The 22,166-nt window shown below is 35.2% G+C and overlaps 1 protein-coding gene across 8 annotated transcripts in view; it reads left to right on the top strand.

Moving 5' to 3' along the window:
- RALYL (RALY RNA binding protein like) overlaps nucleotides 1-22,166 on the top strand; it is a 232,244-nt gene that overhangs the window by 76,264 nt on the left and 133,814 nt on the right. For 4 of the 8 annotated variants that reach the window (XM_088149160.1, XM_088149158.1, XM_088149161.1 and 1 more), the window contains one exon: nucleotides 17,600-17,688. The exons of the other annotated variants lie outside the window; for them this stretch is intronic. The gene's annotated coding sequence lies outside the window, so the exon portion shown is untranslated. The remainder of the gene's footprint in view (nucleotides 1-17,599; nucleotides 17,689-22,166) is intronic. 8 annotated transcript variants of the gene reach the window in all.

Here is a 22,166-nt window from a genome sequence, read left to right as displayed (position 1 = left end):
ATTGAATATCAGTTTGGCAGGGAGAGTGGAATGATATATCCAAAAGGTAAACATGGTTGGCTAGCCAGGACCCTAAACAGAAGCACTGATCAGGGTTATGTCACAATATTTTTGTTAAACATCACGTCTCTAAGAGACATACTATTTGCCTTGTATATTTTTGGATGAAAAAAGACATCCAAATAGGGTTATTTGAAACATGATCTGGGGTTACATGCATCAGTTTATGGTTTAATATTCAAAGTCCTAATCAGAAGAAGAGTTACATTGGTGGGTGTTTGAGATAAGGTCTCCATTATGGACCTTACCCTAAAGCTGACGTCCAGTTGAAATGTTTAAAAAGACTGTTAAACGCTGCTATTCGTATAGATTTTTTCAGATAAGGGGGTTTTTGGGTTTTTTTCATTTGTTTTACTGTTTTACTTCTATGGCTGTGGAAACACTTTTATACTGGCACAGTTTTATCCTGGTAAGCTGTATATGTAGCATATCTTTATTTCAGCAAAGCGTTTGACAAGCTAGCCCATGACATTCTGGGTAGCAAGTCAATTATATGTGGGCTAGATGAGCTGACCATTAAACTGGAGTATATTGCTGGTTTGAAAATACTGCTCAAAAAATGTTTATTGATAGTTCCTCATCAAACTGGAGAGTGGTGCTCAGTGAGCTGCCATAAACATCAGCCCTGAGTTCTGTACTCTTCAATATTTTTATTAATCACTTGAAAAAGAGGTAGAAGACATGCTTATCAAATCTGCAGGTAACACAGAAAGTTAATATCCTACAAGATACAAAACTCTCTAAAGAACTAGGCTGAAAATAGCAGACTGAAATTTCACAGAGGCAAATGTAAAGTTCCTTACTTAAGAAACAGATATCAAATGTGCATTTATAAAATGGGGAAAACCTGGCTTGGTAATAATATTTTTGAAAAAAAAAACCCTCTTCAAATAGTAATTGATTGTTAACTGAATATGTATCATCATTATATGTGGCTGCAAAAAGGGACAAAATTAATTTTAGGTTGCACTAGCAGAGGTACAATTTCCATGACACATGTCCCATTCTGCACATTACAAATTTAAGAGATTGAAGGAAGAGGGAATATTTAATCTCAAGAAGATTGATATCTTCAAACACCAGGAAGTCCCAAGAAACAAAGATGAAGCTCTGTTCTTCCCTTATCAAAAGTGGAAGACACAGGATAATGGATTTAAATTACAGGAAGGTAGATTCCACTTGAATGTTGGGGAAAGAAGAGAGAGAAAGATCAGTTTGAACTAATTAGAAAGGGGGTGATAGATTAACTGCAGTGGATGTATTCAAGCAATGGCTGAACAACTATATTTTGGCAAAGTTTTAACTCAGATTGCTATATGGGTGCTGGGGGGTGAGCAGTTGGATTTGTTAGCTAAAATGGGCCAATATAACTCTGATTCTATGAATTATATTTGTTTTTGTTATTGAATTTTCCCACATTGCATTGTTTTTCAATATACACAATGTTATATTATATTTTTATGTTCCTGTTCACTGCTTTATAGACATAGTCCTGAAGGGTTATTTATAAATATTTTAAAAACATTGGTTACATCTTTTAATTATTTGCTGAAATGTGCTGTATGGCTTGCTACTGACTTCAACTGGATATGGATTTCACACAACATTGAAGTGGGTTTAATAAAAGTTATAACATTTCGCTATCTGGCAAATCATATTTACACTCAAGGAAAGTAGGCTTTTGTTGTTGTTTTAAGGATGATACATGTTTAAAGGGACTCCAGAGACCTGAAGAGTCTTTGACAGAAGAAATCAGGAGTGTGCAGTCCAGTGAAGAATTAATCTGCTGGGAGTAATAATATGGGCTGATGCACTCAATATAGCAGTAATGCCTTTAGAGAAAGAGAGGAAATAATTCAGATCCTCCAGGCTGCACTGAAGCTAAATACAGTATGACAAGAAATTGGAGCAGTACTCATTATGTCTGATTGCTAATTACTCCTTTGAATGATTCAGTTATGCCTGCTACTAGATAATTAGTTTAGTAATTTATGGCTGCAGCACAAACTAGTACTTTAATTTTCACAGCACAATTTTCACAACACCTACCATTCAGATAATATCACCTGTGTCTTTCCTTTTTTATTCAATTTTAAATTGCTTTTTTGATAGCCTGTACAGGAAAAAAAATATTTTCCCTCTCCAATTTTTTGTTGTCAGGGTTTTAATGTGAAATTAGGCTCTTCTGCAGACTCTTAATTCAAAGTTCAGCTATACAAGAGATATCACAGGTATTTATTTATTTATTTGCTCAATAGATGGCTATCTTTTTTTTTAAAAAAAGCAGTTTGCTATTCTCAAAGGTTTAAGGGATAGATGTGAACACACGAAATCTATTATAAAACAATGGATCATAAAATATTAAAGGGTACATCTGACAGTGTGCTGACTCATTTGACCACGTAGTGGAATGAAGCGGGCTCTCTATTAAGTCCATGGATATCAAGGAACTCCTCCAAGTTACTGGCTGATAACAAATGTAAACAAAATTCTTGAGTAAAGTCTACTATTAACACTCAGAGTTACTTAAAGTAATTAAAAACATAGTATATATTAATTAAAAAGAATAAGACAGAAATAATAAATCAAATTCATCATAAAAAAGCAAGCAGTAAAACTATTTTTGTATTACAATTCCTGGGGAAGTTGGGGGAAGGAGAACTTGTGACGTTCTGTGGGTTGATTTATTTTCTGTGATTTCACTGCAGTCTTTCTCATTAGAATGACCTAGATTTCTTAGGAAGAAGATCAGGAGATGCCTAGCTCTCAGTCAGTGGTATGGTGATAAACTTTGACATGTATATGATAGCAACTCAAAAGAGCAGCACTACATACACACACACACACACGCACACAGAGAGAGTATACATTTTTACTGGTGTTTTTATTCCACTCTACTCCAGAATGGTTCTGCACAACATCCAATTCATTAACATCTGCATCACTGTGAACATATGCCTATGCCTCTCTTCACATCTATTGAATTCTGTGGTATTCACTTCTAATTGCATACTTAGAAAATGCACTGTCAATTTCTCTCTCATTCTCTCTCATTCTCTCTCTCTCTCTCAAATACAAATGAAAAAGTACTCAAAATTATAAAAGAAGAAAAAAAACTATAAAAGCTATAAAAAACATCTAAACATACAAAACCTATATTTACAGACATATGTTATATCAGTCAGTTGAAGCCATGATTCATTACAGTCATCCATGGTTCGTCTATATTAATCAATTCTGCAAACATGTGAGTAGTTGGAACCATATATTTGTGTTTCCAAGGCAGAACAATACGTCTTTTGATTATAAGTCCATCTTTTTTGTCCAGAAGTCTCTGGTTTATTCTGATGGTCCGACAGAATGTTTGCACATGTTGCAAAAGTGATAACCAAGTTGGGGAGTGGGGGGAGAGAGAAAATTCAGAGAAAAAACCTCTGAATTGACCATGCTGGTTGGGCTGCTACCGTATGATAATGGGAACACCAACGCTTCTGGAACCTGAATCTTATATTTAAATTGTAAGGCAACTTTCTGGTCAGACATGAAATATTGCAGTCCAAAATAGACTTGGGTTTTCAGAACAAATATAATTTGGGATTAATGCGCATGGGTTAATTATGACATGATGATAATCAAGATTATTCTTGGTGTCTGGTATGAATACAACTATTGCAAAGCAAAAGCCACACGAGTATTTTTACTATACCAATACAATTTATGTTTTTTTATGCAAACTATAAATATGAAGTGACGTTGGTACATGCCTATCCATGTGTATTTTATAATGGCTGTGTTGCTATTTATTAGCCCAAGTGCAATAAATACAACTATTCTCCCTTTTCATAAACTTTTAGAATTTTGATTTTGCATGAGACTTCCTGCAGTGAGCCTGATATTGGAAGCTAAAGGTCACTGCCTGTGCTGCACTAGTGGCTTTTTAGGCTGAAAAGTTGAAATGACTTGTGACGGAGTAAAATGTAAGAGTCTAAGTTATTACTGCAGTGATGGGTCGTACAAGCCATAGAAATTCATGTTGGGAAGTTGGAGCAGTTGGTACTAAGTGTGTGAAAAAAACATTTCATTAAAACATGGAAGCAAAATATGCATAAAAGTACTGCCGCGTTGTGCCGCCTCAACCCCCCGTCCCCCCCATGAGATTTCTGTTTTGGATTGTTACCACACAAACTTGGTCTTTCAGATCTTATGATTAGAAGAAGAACAGGTATAAATCGAATATTGGATTATGACAAACCTCTTTGCAGAAGTAATTATGTAATTTTATTGTTCAGGGACAGCAGCTGAAGCGCCTGAAATATTGAAGTGAGAATAAAAGCTTTCTCAAAATCAATGCATTAGTATTCCTAGCACATTAACAGAGCTGCTGACAAATCAGTTGGGACTAGCAGGCAAATATTTAGATTATCAAAATGAGTTTTTTCCTTATGGGCAGTAGTGCAGATTATGTTTGCAGGTACTATATTATTCTGAAAAACTGTTTGCCATTATGAATTTATTAGGCTTAGTCTTTCCTTTCAGTTTTATTTTTATTGCAATCCTGTAACTTAATGTGTGTTCACCTGGACCTGTAGCAGGCTGCATCGGCTGTTATCTGGATGTTGACTGATGTTTGAAAGGGTAGCCCTGATCATCTCAGGTTGGTGGGGTTCTTTGTTCCTGTAGCTATTATGACTGGGTGAAAGAACAATTTCTTTCTTTGGCAAAGTAGATGGGCAAGTTCTTTTGTTGTGTAGATATACAAGTTGACTTGTATATCTACACAAAAGCACACACTTCTTTTTTCCTTCCCTTGTCCAGTCATTCCCTCTTCTACTTCCCCAAATAACTGCTGATCTTTATGGTTTTGTTATAAATGATAGTCTGTATCTTTGTTCCCATAGTAAAGGAGTCATTTGCTTACTGTGTGAGTGACACTAGCCAAAGTTTAATATTATATTTTATCTGATTTTTTTTTTCTTGGCAAATAAGAAAAATGATATTGTAAATTTACCAAACACTATGGGTGATTGTTTTGATCAGATGATTTTGCAGTGTGCATATATTTCTGAAAAGAAACACCGGGTATATGGTGGAAACATAAACTACAGGGTTTTTTAGTACTGCACCCTAGTAGCAAGTGCTTTATTTGAAAAGAATTAAAAATACCCCATAACTTTTTTTATAAGTAACAACTCAAAACAAAAATGCATATTTAAAGTATAGCTATAAAATGTAGCTGGGCCCTACATGGCATAGGGCCAGGCTACTTGAAGAACCACCATTTCCCATAGTATCTGCCTAACCAATTTGATTTGGCAGGGCTGGTGCACTCCAGGTTCCTTCCATTAAACCTATATTTTTCAACCTTGGCAACTTTAAGAATTTTGGGAGTTGAAGTCCATACCTCCTAAAGTTGCCAAGGTTGAGAAACATTGCATTAAACAATGCCATCAGTTGGGATCCCAGAAGTGCACCTTCTCTATAGCAGGGCCTGCCCTCTGAAAAAAGCTTCCCCTGAGATCTGAACAGCCCCCATCCTGCTGATGTTTTGAAGGGCCTTGAAGACCTAGTTCTTCCCCCAGGCGTAAAAGATGTGAGGGTGAGTAAAACCCTCCTTTGGAATTTGTAGGTTTGTTTCTTTTGTTCCCGTCAAGTTTTTTTTTTTCACTCTTCCCATCTTCACTCTTTGTTTTTGTCTATTGTATTTTTTATTGTTTTTAACTTTTTTATCTGTAACCACCCAGAGTTGTTAGGAGTAAGGCAGCGTATAAATTTATTTGCAGTTTACTGGAACATCTGCACAGTGTATGGGCTAGACCCTCCCAAGTCCAGATGGGAGATTCCACAGAAGGTCGTGGAGAATAACAGGGCTAAGATCTTGTGGGACTTCCAAATCCAGATGGACAGGCAGATACTGGCCAATCAAATTAGACATTATGGTAGTAGACAAGGACCAGAAGACAGCGATGGTGATAGATGTAGCAGTGCCAAGTGACAGCAACATTAGGAAGAGGAGTATGAGAAGTTGGAGAAGTACCAGGGCCTGAAGGAAGAACTAGAGAGGATGTGGAAAGTCAAGGCCAAAGTGGTCACAGTGGTGGTAGGAGCACTCAGGGCTGTGACTCCTAAGCTGGGAGAGTGGCTCCCACAGATCCCAGGAACAACATCAGAGCTCTCTGTGCAGAAGAGGGCAGTGCTAGGAACAGCTAAGATACTGTGCTGAACCCTCAAACTCCCAGGCCTCTGGTAGAGGACCCGAGATTGAGGAAGACACATACCACCCATAGGGGTAAGAGGGGATTTGGGGGGGGAGGGTTGGATAGAAATCAACAAGTTGGTAATTCTAGCAGTATATAGGGCACAGCCCATCATGCCTAGGATATTGCTATTTGAGCAACTGATATTTTGGATTACATCCTACAAAATCTGAGGGAAACCTCAAAGAAGAAATTAACACTGGATTTCTTTTTCACATTTCCACAATCCTCCAAGGACCATTCTTTTGAAAGCCTCAAAAGAAAGGCCAGTGGGAATGCTGGATATAAGCCCACATCCCTGTGCCATCCCAACAAACAATGAGTAATTTTTAAGATGTGGTCTAACTCAGAGACATATTTTGTGGGATTTTTTCCAAGTAATAGGAAATAAATAAATAAAGCAAAATAAATAACATTTAAAAGTGCACAAATGACTATTTAACATTCTCTGGCTTCCTTCTGTGCTGCAGGATGGATATCAAAGGGCTTTTTGGATCACTGGAGCTTTGTGACCAAGACTTGTTTGGGTTTTTCAAGAGAAGGGGAGAAGGGGAAAAAAGCAGAGGTTGAGAACAGGGAAAGAAAAACAAATTTGGATCATGAAGGTATACCTAGAGCAGTCCAAAGTCAAGACAGGATGCAAAGTGTCCAAGAATACAGATCCCTATCTAAACAAGCTGGGCTAAATGATGGAAGTAAGGTTTCAGCTGTCTGTAGTGTTGGGTAAGTGGAAAAGCAACCTATATATATGTACACACATACATACTACTGAGACTTAAGGTAGCTTCTGCCCTGTTAATAATTTATGAATCTCTAGGAATATCCTCTAGTCCCATGATTCTTCTGTTATAAATTAGCTCTTTGAGTCTTCAGTCTCAGGAGCCTTTTGCCTTTAGGATGCTATTTCACTGATAGTTGCATCTGCAGGTGCCTCCTGGGCCTGATTTTCTGTTTTCAGTTCTCCTGAGAGAAGGAATATGCCAAAAGAAGCATGGCACAATAGAAACCTTGCAGTGTTTTATGAGAAAGCTTGTTTGTTTCCAACAGAATAGCAATATGGGTACAGGTAGTTCTCAGGTTATGACGGCAGTTGGGAATGGAATTTCTATCATAAAGAACCCGGTCATAAAGCACAACATCACATCTCCACATCACTAAGCAATGACATTCCGGTAGTCCTGGCTGCTGTTGTAACTTAAGGATTGTGCAGGTTGTTAAGTGAGGACCTCATGATCGCAACTTCAGACTTCCTGCCAACTTCCCCATTGACTTTGCTTGTGGTAAGCCAGCAGGAAACATCAGTAATCACGATCAGGTGACTTTAGCTCACTGCGACATTGTAATTATGAACCAAGCATCCAGATCATGATCATGTGACCACAGGGACACTGCAATGGCCGGAACTCCAAGAACCAGTCATAAGTACCATTCATTCAGTGCCATCATAACTTTGAACAGTTACTGAACAAATGGTCGTAACCCAAGACAAGAGAGCCATTATGAAATCCACTTCCCAAGAAGGTTTGCCAAGTGTACCATAACCACCTTCGTGATGCCAGTCAATAAACCTACACTTTCCTAGCTATTTTAGATTTTAACAGTTTAATTTTGAAAATTATTAATGTTGTTAGAATGGTGTAATAATAGTAAATTACTATTAAATAATAGTAAATTATTTAATATTTACTATATTTTACAGGGGGGAGGTAATTGAGTTGATTCTGTACGTGTGGGTGTAATCAACTTAAAAATCATTTATTTGGGCAAAGATTAAAACTATAATTAATTGAATCCTTGAGGATTGCTTGTTGAGTATTGTTTTGATTTGTTTTGCCTGATTCTCTGATACAAATCTCCTACATCTATCCTAGTATAATTGTGGATGACTGGAAATTTTTCATCCTCAAAACTATGCCTGTGAAAATGTAACCTTGCAGGGATCCCGTTATTACTGTATTTATTATTAGACATTTATTTCTGTACAGTATTGGAAAGCTAATGCCTAGCTTTTCTAGTATCCATCTTGTCGTGTATGGATTTCTGTGTGCTTGTTCCCAGGGCAACATGGATCTCTGTAGGGAGCAATGTAAGGCAAATGACAAAATGAGTATTGCAATAATGCAATACAAGCTCTATCCCTTTTGACTGTGTGGTGACATCCCATGCATATATGTAAGAAGCAGAGTGTGTCACAATGCTCATTTCATTATCCTTATCCCTTATCTATTACCTCTTTGCAATACTAAAAAACTACATTACACTGTCCTCATAATGATATGGTTTCAGGACACATTATGTAGACATCTTGCAGAAAGCTAAGCAGGTCTCAGTCTGCTTTCTTTCTAGTTGCAGATAGTTTCAGAAAACCATCTGAAAAACCCATATACAGTACATCCCCTTCAGTTCCACTGTATAAGAAAATTGGTCTGCAAATATTCTGTTTGAGTCCTATCTTTACAGTGTAGTAGCGGAACAGTAGATGGGTATTGAAATGCAATCTCTGAAATTAAACTGGGCAAAAATAGCTTCTTTTTTGTAGTAGAACTGAACAAATCCTTCCAAAAAAAAAAAAAAATTCCCCCCAAAGTAGCAGTACATTTTCTGAAGCAGCCAAGTGAACCTGTAAAAGACATGGCTACTTTAAGATTTGAAAAGAGATGCTTCATATATGTTCTCATGCATTTTGAAGCATTTGTTTCAAAGGATTTGCACATTCCTCTTCTGGGGCTTCAAAAAAGGATTAAAGTAATTAATATAGAACTTCTAACTTCCAGTATTAAATTAAATATACTTGTAGTGCCATGAATATTAGAAAGATATTTTGCCCTACATACAGTATTATTCATTATGTTGTATTTCCAAATCTATCAGTGCAGTATTCTTGCAATTTAAATCAGCGAATGTGTATTATTTATGGCTTTGAATAAAAATTCTGAGTAAGTCAGTCTGTCAGCAAGTTGACTAGAAGAGTGAAAGGAGAAATAGAGAGAAGAAACTCCATTTATCTTTATAGCACCTTTATTGCCCACAACTTATAGTTCAGAATAGATTGAACAAGGCAAGTCAAACTATGCATCATTTTATTAAAAGTGCTTGATCACAAATGTTCAAAACATAGCCTATAATTTTTACTGAAAGTTATTTTAGATACTAACGTTTTATTCATTTTTTAAGTTTTCTTTAAATAATTTAAATGGCCGCCCATCTCACAACAGTGACTCTGGGCGGCATATAAAATTTAAAACCAATCTTATTAAATATATTAGGGCTATTCAGGAGGGTGCTTTGAAAAGAGACAAAGCACATCTCCAAATATGTTGCTCAAAGTATTGAGGTACAGCCTTAAATGAAAAGCTCAAGGAAGTTGCTTTGATGTCCTGCTCATCTTACTTTAGCAAGTTGTTCTTTACTTTAGAAGTGATCCCACTTCTGAAGCAGTTGCACGTGCCAGGAAAACACACAGCTGCTTGAACAATTCAATGGGAGATATTTTTTGCCCATATCCCTGATTAATGTTGTGCTGAAATTTGGTTTAGATGTTCCCAGATGTTTCTTTCCCCTGCAAAACAGGTTTCCATTTTCTACTTTCTTTTCAGAGGATTTGAGAATTTCATTTGAAATATTTTGGGAATGTGTTGGAGATGGTGCATTATTTGAGGGGTCGCTTCTTCCCAATCTCGTCTACCCATTCCATCAGGTCCATCAGGTCCAGCAGGAAGGGTATGTTGTAGGTCCTGTCCACAAAGGTATGTCATCTGACGGGACCCTGGGGAAGAGCCTTTTCTGCTGCAGCACCTGGCTTCTGGAACATCATTCCTCCTGAGGTCAGATTGGCCCTGAACTTGCTGATCTTCCAGAAGGGCCTGAAAACATGGATTTGCCATCTAGGCTGGGGATCTGGTAATGTGGGTATGGAGTCTGCAAAGTGGCTGTATTGCTAGGGAAATAGAGTACGCTCTTCCGTAGATTATTTTTTTATGGTTTTTATGGTTTTTAATTTTTTAATGATTTTTGTTGGGTGTTTTTTGTTGGGTTTTTTTTTGCTTATTTTGTTGTATTGTTTTGTGTTTTTTAACTTTGTGTACCACTCAGAGTCACATATGTGAGATGGGTGGCTGTATAAATTTACCAAATAAATAAATTGCTATTGATTATTGGAATATTTTCTGATAATTCTTATATTCAGAGTTTTATCTGGTTAATAACTGAGGCTGCTGCAAATGTTTATATGTGATAAAAGATTGATCATTTGTATGTGGACCTTTGTGTGTTTAGAGTTGTGCAAAGTTCCCTGTTTCAGACTGAGCACACAAACACGAGGCGATTTACAAGGGATTTTATTTATTTATTTAGCATATTTATATAGCCGCCCATCTCACAAACATGTGACTCTGAGCGGCATACAATAGAACAGTTAAAAACTCCAGAACAATATAAAAACAATCTAAAATAAATAAAATAAACAGATAGAGTCAACAGATAAAATAAACAGATAAAACCCAAGAAAGTGGGATTTACTTGTAAGTGGCAATCAGGTCAATACAAAGGGAGGCGGTGCAAGTGAAAGCACATCCCAGAAAAGAGATAAAAGATTGAGATCTTGCCTGAGTATTCAGTCAAGAGTCTGAAGCTGCTGACGCATCCTGGGACTAGGTGCTCTGCCAGGACTGGGCCCCTTATCATCTGCCTCCTCCTGCACCTGCTCCTGTTAATCTTATGCTGAGTCAGCCCCAGATGGCTGATTTTCTACCAAGTCCTGAGGCTGGCGACTTCCCAGATCTGGTTCCTCAGGAGGTGGAGGAACCTTCCTCACCTTAGCTGAGTAGAAGCTGTCCACAAAATGAACCAGTGCCTAGTATTGGTTGAAGTTGTGTCAGCCCTTTGAGGTAGATTATGAATACTAATACTTCTTTTACTACAGAGTTACAGTAACACAATCTTGCAAGTCTGAAAGTGCCTCCCCTCCTTGCTTTTTTCTACAAGAGGATAGGGAGGATCAATTATGAGAAGTTTTCTCAAATTACATTTCTGCTTTGGACTCAGATTTACGTTACCTGACCTTTGTCTTGGTTGTGGCTCTTCCTCCTGTTCCTCAAGGTTATTCTCATAACCTGTAATAAGTTGTGACTTTTTAGGTCTCTGATGGTCTGTGATGGTCTTCTGCTCACAAGTACCCAGTTGAGACTTCCACCAGCATCTCAGTGAAACAAAGCAACCTATAGAAACAAAGCAGCCTGTCTTGACATCTCAAGTGGAATAATTGAGGCAGACCTCAAACTTCACTTTCTGAGCTGTGGCACTACTTTGAAGCAAATCACTCTAGCAAATGATTGTCAATTCAGCTCTACAAAACATAGCAATGCCACTTCACACAAGCCTATTGGTCACACCTAATTCAAGTCTCATTGACTTTAGTGATTAAATGTGATTAAATCAGGCCCAACCTTAGAGGTTTCCTGTTAATTTACAAGGAAATGAGGAAAGAAAAGTAAAGTGTGGAAACAGAATTAAGATGATGTCAGAACTGTACTCTTATCTTAAAATGCCCCAAAGACTAGAATTCTGCATTATGCAGCTGTCTCCCAAATGTCATTATTATCACACTTTTGCCTTATGTCTCAATCTTGAAAGAATCTAAATCAGCCATAGATTTATATTCTATTTTGTTTTTCTTTCACATTTACTTTGTATATTTATTTTCTGGGATTTTTTTAGCTATTACCCATTAAAACACCATACTCTTAGTTTGGTCTTAATCACAGTTTCTGAGTGTTGCTAGTTTAGAGTAATTTCTAAACCACAAACAAAAAATAGTGCTACAAAATGTCTAAGGGGAGGCAAAGGCAACACTAGGAATGGGGCAATGGCGCTATGTTTCTGCAATGGAAAATGAACTGAAAATAAAATAATTAAACAGGTGTATTTTTATACCAGCTTTTAAATGTAAGTGGCAGCGTAATGATACTGTAGTAGCCTTGCACCCTGCCGATGTGTAGTGCATGAGTGACAAAATGCAATGTATATTTCCTGATAAGCTTTCTTTTTCTTTGGTCTTTTATAGCCTTACATATAGTATCTACCATATTAATGCTTCTTAGCACTCATACTGCCTTTAGCACATAGTCCTCAATCCATAGTCTGTTTCTCTGAGTATAAATGTTAATTTAAGCCCTTTTTTGCCATTGCCTCTAACTCAGCATTCACAGTTATAATTGTAGAGTCGTGAAATGATTACCCTCCAAAGAACTACAATCAAACTTGGTTGTTAATCAAAATCATTTAAGCAAAAACTAGCCCCCGCTAAAACACAGATGGTTTATTATTATCTCTTAGAATTCCTCAGATCACACATTGTTGATATAGCCCAGATAAGACAATGCTATGCATTTTTTTTCAGAAAAATCTCTCTTCTCAACTGTTCTCAGCGATGCACAATATAGCTGCAATTATCTCATTGGAAAAAGATGGTGTAAGTTTTCTCTTTCCCTCACAACAAAAAGAATGTCATTTTTCTTACACCATCGAAATATGTGAATAAAAGAAATTGCACAGTAGATCTTGAGCCATTCCTTGCTAGAAGTTAGCACACAACTGCTACCATTTGGTCAAGCACAATTCACTTCAAACAACAGAATGAAATAGAACTCAGATACTATTAAGAAACATACATGCCACTTTTCGATATTAATTTGAAGCATAGTTCACAAACTAAAAATAGCAAAGTAATACCATATAATTTCACTGAAGAAACAAACTGAAAGCATGTTTGTGCATGCTTAGGAAAGTGAAGTAGCATGGAAATCAAATCTTTATGCAAGAAAGAAAGCAGTTAATTTTCAGAAAGTTAGCAAGAAGGACAGGGTAGCATACATAAACAGTAGAACAATAAAAATCATAGAATTGCTGCAGAGATGTTCCTATTCCTTGTTTCCTTATTGGATGGAATGAGTAATGGTGTTATCAGAAAAAAAGGCTTAAGTGCAGGTTTGAATTTATAGAGAGAAGGTGTTAGCTAGGTGTGTCAAGTCTCAAGAACTGTGACAAATACAGCCAGTTATTCTTCCGGCACATATACAGCCCACTTCTGTTTATACAGAGAGTGATTTTTGCTCTTGGAGCCTAAGTGATAATTGTAACTGAACTGTCCTCTATTTTTAAAAAAATGTAGATGACATACTTTTCAGCATATTAGCTTAGCATAATGGTATGAAGAGGCCCTTCAGCTGTCTTTAAGAATATGTATGTGACCAAAGATTAACCTAACGATCCTGTCCAGAATGATATGGTTATGCAGTGGTTTAGAAGTGGTGCTTCAAAATGCATGGGAGCGTAAACAAAATACATGGGAGCGCAAACTCTAAAAAAGTTCCTTTTTCTTTTTGCAGGCTTCCACACGAACCTAAAAAAATACATGGTTGCTTTAATGAGTCACATTAAAGGGACAAATCCTTTAATGAATTGACTCATTTGAAGCAGTTGCATCTTTTATTAGGTTCGATTGGAAGCCTTCGTAAATTGTAAATGTTATTTGTGGGATAGTTATGAAAACAAACTGCCTTGATTAAAAGTATATTACAAATATGCATGTTTGACTCAGGTCTTCCAAGTATGGTAAAATAAATGAAAGGATCCCTATATCGCTAGTGAAAGATGAACAGTAGGTCATGAAAGAATGAAATAAGTAGCTTGTGTCTTTTCTGTATTAGTGTCCCAAATAAAAGCAACCTTCTGTACATCAAATGCATCAGCATGAAGCCTCTGGGCAAAGTTTGTTAAAAAGTATGAGGAAATACACAGTACTTCACCATAATCTGCTATAATTTTGCATGGTAAGGAAAGAGATAAACATATATGGATGGATTGTTGCACCTAAAGATGAATGATAGATAGACAACATTGTTCTTTGGGAATCATTTGAGTCCTAATCCTAGAATTGTTTGAGTGTGATCCAGAGCCTAGCCTTGAGGTTTTTGTACTCTTCATGTGTCCCAATTTTCTTTAATTAAGCCTTTGTTTGCTTGGGATTGGCTGTCATCTAAGTGTTGTTAGCGACTGTTGTTAATTTGCACTGACATTTTTCTTCCCTTGTGGCTAGGTGGCCAATTTCATTAATGCCAAAGTATAAGGCTGTTATCCACAAGGCCATGAGTGGAATTCATCCGACAAGTCTAAAGTTTTCATTGTGTCAAGAGGCTTTATGCAGCATTCTTTTCACCCCGGTTTTTGCGTGTATCCCAAGTCTGACTAGAGGCAAATGTGGAAATCACAGTTGTAAATATGAAAACATCTGATTCTAACATTGCTCCATACTTTTTAAGTATAATGCTCCAAGTAAATGTCATTCACAAGTGCAAATTCATGGACTTGCAGTAGTTTTGTAATGAATGGTTAACATAATGAAAACACTACCGCTAATATGTACATCTATCCCTGAAAGGTTATAAAGGGGAAACATAATATTGCAAGTCCTGGCTAGCGTGCCCTATTCTGCCCAGAATGGAAGATAATTCACTGCTTTGTTTTTAAAGAAGACACACGTGTGGGGTTATTTCTAAGGATCTTATTAAATGTATATGGATGTAACCTGATAATAAAACGGGGGACGATAAATTTGAACAAGCCCCTTGCCCCCGGCTCTCCCTCTCCAAAATCTAATTAGGAGAATAGGTGGACTTTCCAAACAGTGTGGAATATAGCAAAGGAGGCTTGAGGTTGAAAAAAAAGAATTTCAGATGGAAGTACATGTGGGTTAGAGCCAGACCCAGTTTTAAACCAAACAATGAACCATATTAAACATAATAATTTCTCTTATGGATTCCAGTGGGTCTTCTCTAAGCATTATGAAAAATGCTTTGAGCTGGAGCATATGAAAAAGACAATAATGTGTGATTTCAAATGCAGATTGAATTAGTTTATTTCTTTCATATAATTGGCCTTCTTTGAATTAATTTTCATACTTTACATGTCTGCTTTCTGTTAAACTGATTTATTCATGACATTCTTTTCTTTTGTGTTTGAGATATTCTGTTTATTCAAGTATTTTCAGTGAGATAAAATTAAGTTTTAATGAAGCTTCTGCTTCATTATTTTTTTTAAAAAGGATTTTTTTAAAAAACAGGGGACTGTGTAGTCCATTGGGTATTTTAGAGTGTTAGGGGAAATAAGTCTCTACCAAAATGTCATTAGTTGAAGAGCCCAGTGGAATCTATGAATTCAATAAAATTTCAAAAAAAACTAAGTTTACAAGTGGTGCTTTATTTACTAGTAATGCTGATTTGTCTGTTTTGACATTTATTATAAATCTCAAATAACTCAGATAATTTCCACATTATGTAAATAGCCCTCCTCCTAAACTTTTTTTTTTTTTTGTATTTTTCTTTCTTAGTTGTATTAAGATGAAAATTTAATGCCAGGGCAGAGTGTCAATTGGAATTAAGAAACATTGAATCTTATCACAGAGTTCTTATTGCTGTCATTATGGGTGTTTCCCTGGTTTCAATTTAAGAGTTCTGATGCATATTGACAAGAATATACTTTACTGTGAGTGACTTCAACAGAATGAAGAATGGCTCTATTTGCTAGGATTTGTTTTTTCTTTATTAGTTAATAAAACAAGAAAGAGAAAAAATTAACAAATAACAAAAAGAAAAAGAAAAAATGCAGTTATAACAAAAATGGATAAATGGTATATATACGGGTTCTCCCCCACATGTAAATGTGTGTGTGTGTGAGAGAGAGAGAAAGAATTTTAACAGCAATTTCAATAAAATATAATATTGAATTGTAATTGTCCTTGCATAAATTATGTCTATTGTTCATAGGATGCAATTTATTCATAGATGCAAGTAACATTAGATCTTCACTGGGTAATTGGACCCATACATTTGTCTTTCCAATGTTGAAGAATTAATCTTTTAGCAATAATAAGGACATGGGGAATCCATTTCTGTTGTCTGACTATATGTAGTAAGTTAGTCCAGCTATCAGTTTACATGTAGTTCAAAAGAATGTGTGCTTCTAAAAATATTAAACATTGCTTCAAAGTCAAACTAATGTATACAGTTACTTCTCCCAGGAGCATAGTAACTTTAGGACACTGCAAAAATGTAAGTTTTGATGAAAAATTATTCTGGTTGCATCTCCAACCAGAATATGATTTATTCATTGCTTTTCTGTACAAATATCATGTGTCCAATAAGTCTGAAATATTATTTCTTGTCATTTAAATTCTAATATTACTTTTGGTATTTAGGATAAAGCATTTTTCCATTGTTTAGACAAAATGGAGGTCTTCACTTCATTATTCCATTCAGTCTTTAAAGATTGCGTATCACTTTTTTTTTATTGATATTAAGTTGGTGATAACAGGTATTTATTGTGGACTATTATGATCCTACCTATTTTGATCCCATCTATAACTTAGGCATCTCTGAGGCTGAAAACACTGCTGATACAAATGAAATATTGTATCATTGTATCATTGAAATACTGATGCTGATACATCAGTAAATATTGCAATGGTAAATGCTATCAGTGGGTGGAAACTGACAAATTTTATTTATTAACTTAGGAAATGATAAAAACACATTATATCATTCTTTAGTGATATAATGTGAAGATTCTAGCATCCATCCAGATATTCCATAATTTTTTAAATCAAGTATAAAATCTGGATTACAAATACTGTCAATTTAGCATGAGAAAGATGATGAAACCACAATTTTCCAGAAATAATACACCACAAGTTTTGAACTAATTTGATATAGCAAATCTGTTATACTGTATGTTGATCTCCAAGCAGTCCAATTAAGGTGTCATACAGAAATATTTCAAAACAGCTCAGGATGTAGAATTTACACTAAGTGAAGGTGTCCAGCATTTGATATTAGCTAAAATATATGTAATATATCTTTTATATTACAAAGTAATATAATTCAAGACTCAGAAAACTGAAACTCCCATCTTAAATGACAGTTGCATCTCTTTCAAAGATATTTTCAAAATTAAAGAACCCTATAGAAATGTATGAAACAGAATACTGATTTTTTGAAAAATGTTTTTGGATATCTATATAGGAATTCCATGCAGAATACATTCCTTTTTGAGAGTGTTTATCCTACTGCAAAGGATAGGGGTAGGATTTTAAAGATATTTTTAAGATATAAAAATCTCTGTTTATATCTCAGTGTAATTATTTGAGAAATATTACTTGTAGTAAGAATGCCTAAATAGTGGATAAATATGATAATCATTTAATGTATGAATAAACAAATCTTTACCTTTAGGCATCAGTTCCAGTTTATACCAGTTAACAGACTCTGTGACCTGAGGTGTTTATCAGATTCATCAAAGCCAGAAAAAAAGAGTTTCAGAGGTAAACAATAAAATATCATCATCATATAATACTGCTTTATATTCTAATGGATTATGCAAAAACCCATGTTTATTTTCATCTTGTTTAATAACACAATATTATTCTAGACAAAGATCAAAGAAGAAAGTTTACAACTCTTAGTCTTACTCTTACTCTATAGTTCTGTTATAAAGTGTAACAGTAAGTTTAAAAAAAAACACAAAATCCTTCACTTCGGATTTAGAGAATCCAAACCCACTTTATAAATTCTGCAGGAAATCCACATTTGCTAAGGTAATATACATATATTGCCTGTAGATTTTATTGAAGGCTTTTTCTACAACCAGCAATAGAACTGCAGCTTTGTCTTTATTTTTATTCAAATCAATCAAATCTAGTACCATCCATGTCTAGTTTTGATAAAGCCCACTCAATCACTGAAAAAAATTACTCGTTGAATCCTGTTAGCTAAAACAGCAATTAAAATGTACATTAATAAATGAAGTAATGGCTCTGTTGCTAATTAACTAATTGCATTACTGCTCACAGTCTGCCAATGTAACTTTAGAATTTAGAAATACTAAAGCTGGCTAAAATGCTAATTTTTTATTAAATACGATTGTAACATATTATTTCAAGGGTGAAAGGTTAAATTATTTGGGAACGTATTATTAGCAAAACATACAGCTTCAGTCGTTTTAGCCATATTAGTTCTTATTTGCATGATGCTTTTTTCAGAATAATTAAAAATTTAACATTTGGGGTAGAAGTCACAAAATAATAATACTAACTGGTGATAGAAAATGGCAAGGTTACATGTGTTTTCTGGAATACTCATAATGTATTAGAATATAGGAAGAATTAAAATGTTTGGATTAAACTTTATATGTTGGATTGTTTTCTTTGCTATCATATTTAACCTAATATAACTGTGCTTTTTTAGACATTCTGCCTTATACGTCTTTGGAACCTAGATACCTGCATGCTCACTTTCGAGTGCAATCCAAGTACAATCAGAAGTTAATGGAAGAGATTCATTCATAAATTAATATTATTTAAACTATGAAATCAGAAATTTGTGAAGTTCAAACATCATATACTAACATAGCACATCCTAAACTTGCAGAACACAGGAGAAGTTACACTATATGTGATTTAATCCACCTTGTAACTGTAGGTCTATAGGAACTGCATCTAGGCCACTGATGTCCACTGTTTTCGGCAAGAGCTGTCCAAGTGCTCATGGAGTGATCTTTCATGTCATCTGCAAACTGGGGATCAGTGGGATTAAACTGAGGATCTTCTGCATACTAACAATTTTGGAACATATGTTTCATCTTAAATATTAAAACATGGGCCTAAATAGTAATATATTCCTATAGTGGTATTTGTCCACTTAGTGCTACATTATCTAGCACAATTAGTACCAGTTTGCCATCATTTCTGGAGAGTTCCTCTTTCTTTTAACTGGAAATACCAAGAATTGAATCTGGGGCTTGCTGCATGAAAAGCACCTGCTCTGACAGTAATAATATATCATAACCGATAGTGACTTTGGAACAGCAGTTTATTGCATGGAATCCAATGAAAAGACAAAACAGAATGTAGCAAATTATTAAAAAGCAGACGTAAAACAATATATCATATTATTAAACTAATTAAACCAAGGAAGCATCCATATTTTAAGGAATGATGGCCAAGTACCTGTCAGCTTAGCTTAGTAATTATGTGCTTTGTTGGCAATTATTCAGAAAAAAGGACTTTTTAAAGTTCTATTCCTGTTTGTAATGCTAGCGCCATCGTGTTAATGGTGCCGTATGCATGTATTTTTTTTTACAATCACCCTTGGTCATTGTAATTCCCAACAGAATTAGATTTTATACTGAACAAGAGGTAGGTTTATATTTGTATGTGAGATTGCACCCATAAAAATAGTTGCATCAGATAACAAACAGTATGTATGAAAATATACATGTTAAAAAAACTACTCAGTTGTATGTGTATTTGTATCATTCACAGCATTCAGTGAGAGCTTAATCAAAAGCAAAAGGTAAGAATGAAAGAAGCAGAGTCAATGCGCAGATTGCCCAGACAAAATTGGAATGCCTGTGCATGAGCAGAATTTTGCAAAATCTAATTTTATATACCCAGGCAGAGAATCTGTGTGGGAGATAATACAGTTAAACATTTAGAAGCTGCAGAAATTCATATTCTCAGTCAGATGGTTTCCAATTTTGGCAACAGGATTAGCATTGCCAGTTTTTTTTTCCCCCCAAAGCCAAATATTCTCTGATATTTCACAAACCCAATAAATACACTTAAGTTGGTGGCAGTCCATTTTTAATTGTATTAGTCCTCAGAAGCTTTACCTAACAACTCTTTCCTATTCAGAGTTTCCACATTTGGAATATATACATTGGGTTGGTTTTCATAGTCACAGACCAGTATCATACTGTGATGGCCATATTTCAGATGCAATGATATGAGGCCAGGAGAGGTTTTTAGTCTGTTGGTTTGTTTGTTTAGTTCCCACTTTATTCAGTATGGTGGATATTACTTTAGACAACCCTCAGATGGCATCTGTGTGTCTCTTTAGTCCTTGTTCGTTTTGGATTGCATTTTTTTTCTTTTCTAATACTTATGATTTATTTAACTTCATGGAATCCTATGATTTATGCCTCCTTTTTTAAGAGAGGGCTTTCTGTGGGCATATCTCTACATTTTTTTGGCAGACCTTGACAGCCAACTGAAAGTGCTTTCAACTTGAAGAAAATGATTTTAGCTTGTAGAATTGTTTTGTCTCAAGTGACTCCCATCTTTTTTAAGGTAGGAGCGAAACTCTTTGAAATTAATGATATATTAGTAGCTATTCTTTAATGTTGAGTTGGATTATAGTTGCACTTCTGCTTGTGCTATGATTAACCCAATAGTTAAAGTTGTTGCTGGTAGCAGTTAAAGCAAGCAAACTTATTAAGTGTTGTGCTGTTTTCTAAAGAGAGCGAAATAATGTGTGTGATCAGCCCTTCAGTCAATGATCAGCATTATAAGAATAGGGTTATTCATAGCATCCCACTGTATGCATAAAAACAATAATTCATTGTAAAATCGGTTCTGCGCAGCTGCAGTGAAGATCTGTCAGATTATGACTGGGAAATTGCAGTAATGTACCCTTTGTAATAACTCTTAGTTGTACATATCTCATATTTTACATATTATATTTACTTTTATTCTTATATATGTTTATACTGTATCTAACAAAATGCTAGTCATTATAATATAAATTATTAAGATTGTATTTAATTTTGATTAAGGAGCTCATTTAATTTGTGATAGAAATGTATTTTAATACTAATTGGAACTTGTAACTTCAAACCTATGTTATTTTAGGTGGTTCATCACTTTTGAGACTCAGTGTGTATACTTTTATAGAATTGCCGCTTGTACTGAACATTGTGAAATGCTGTTTCTTTTTCTCTCTAAATCTGAGAAGGTCCCATAGCACATATTTTATTCTTGAATAGTCTATATATAAAACAGAGAAGATGAAACTGGTAACTGTGAAATAGGGTTAGTGCTCTTTTTCTTTTGAGTTAAAGTGCAAAATGTGGTATTTCATATGTACTGAACATAATGTTGAATTATATATAACTCTAGATAACTAAAATAAAAACTAAAACAGTTTTGTTTTAAACACTAAGTGAAATACTAGAATCCTAGCCACATAGTATTATTATATTGCATCATCATCAAAGAGAAAGTAAAGATGCATTAAACAAAGCACAGCATACCACTTGAAGCTACCCAATTATAATTAGGATTTCAGGCTAAATTGTAATGTTGCTAAATTTGGAATAAGGATATATTATGTCTTCTTTAGTTGCTGTTCATAGGAATAATATGAACATTAATTGCATTCTGTTATCCACAAATTCAGTACAACTTGTATGTACTGGTAGAGCTGCTAGATTTAAAAGACATCGTATAGATTTAAAATTTGTGCAGTTTAATCCAATGGTCCTCTTGTTACAGAATGCTACATCATATTTACTGGCTTTATACTGATGCAATATGGATTCAGTGCTATGCACTTTCTTGCAAAGTCAAAAACACAGGCATTCCCATAGAAAAAACAGGAGATATAGCAATACTGGAAAGGCTGGAGCATCCATTCCTATCCACTTGCCTTTATTGTACCCTCAGAGTTGTCCTTGTCAATGTTACTATTGGTCTTGTCAACAATGCTGTACAGTAGTTGCAAGTAGCTATGTAGCCAGCTATACCTAGGGATTACACACCCTCATTTCCAATGATCAGTAGCAGTCCTTTTGAAATAGTATTTGCCTATGATTGGACATTGCTTTTAAGAAATGAAAAAGAATATCTGTTCCCCACTCTACCGTGTTAAATGGTCACCTTCCTTCCCAAAGTACCGCTGCTTACTACTGGAGTGATGTGGCAATCATACTACTAAGGAGGTAAGTACATCTTGGGAGATAAAT

The sequence above is a fragment of the Python bivittatus genome, unplaced genomic scaffold (assembly GCF_059951505.1).
Source record: "Python bivittatus isolate LINGU-HERP-01145 unplaced genomic scaffold, Pbiv_v1 ctg000590_np1212, whole genome shotgun sequence".
NCBI classification, from domain to species: domain Eukaryota; kingdom Metazoa; phylum Chordata; class Lepidosauria; order Squamata; family Pythonidae; genus Python; species Python bivittatus.
Note: the sequence above shows the minus strand (reverse complement) of the source record. Positions and strands in the feature narration are given on the sequence as shown.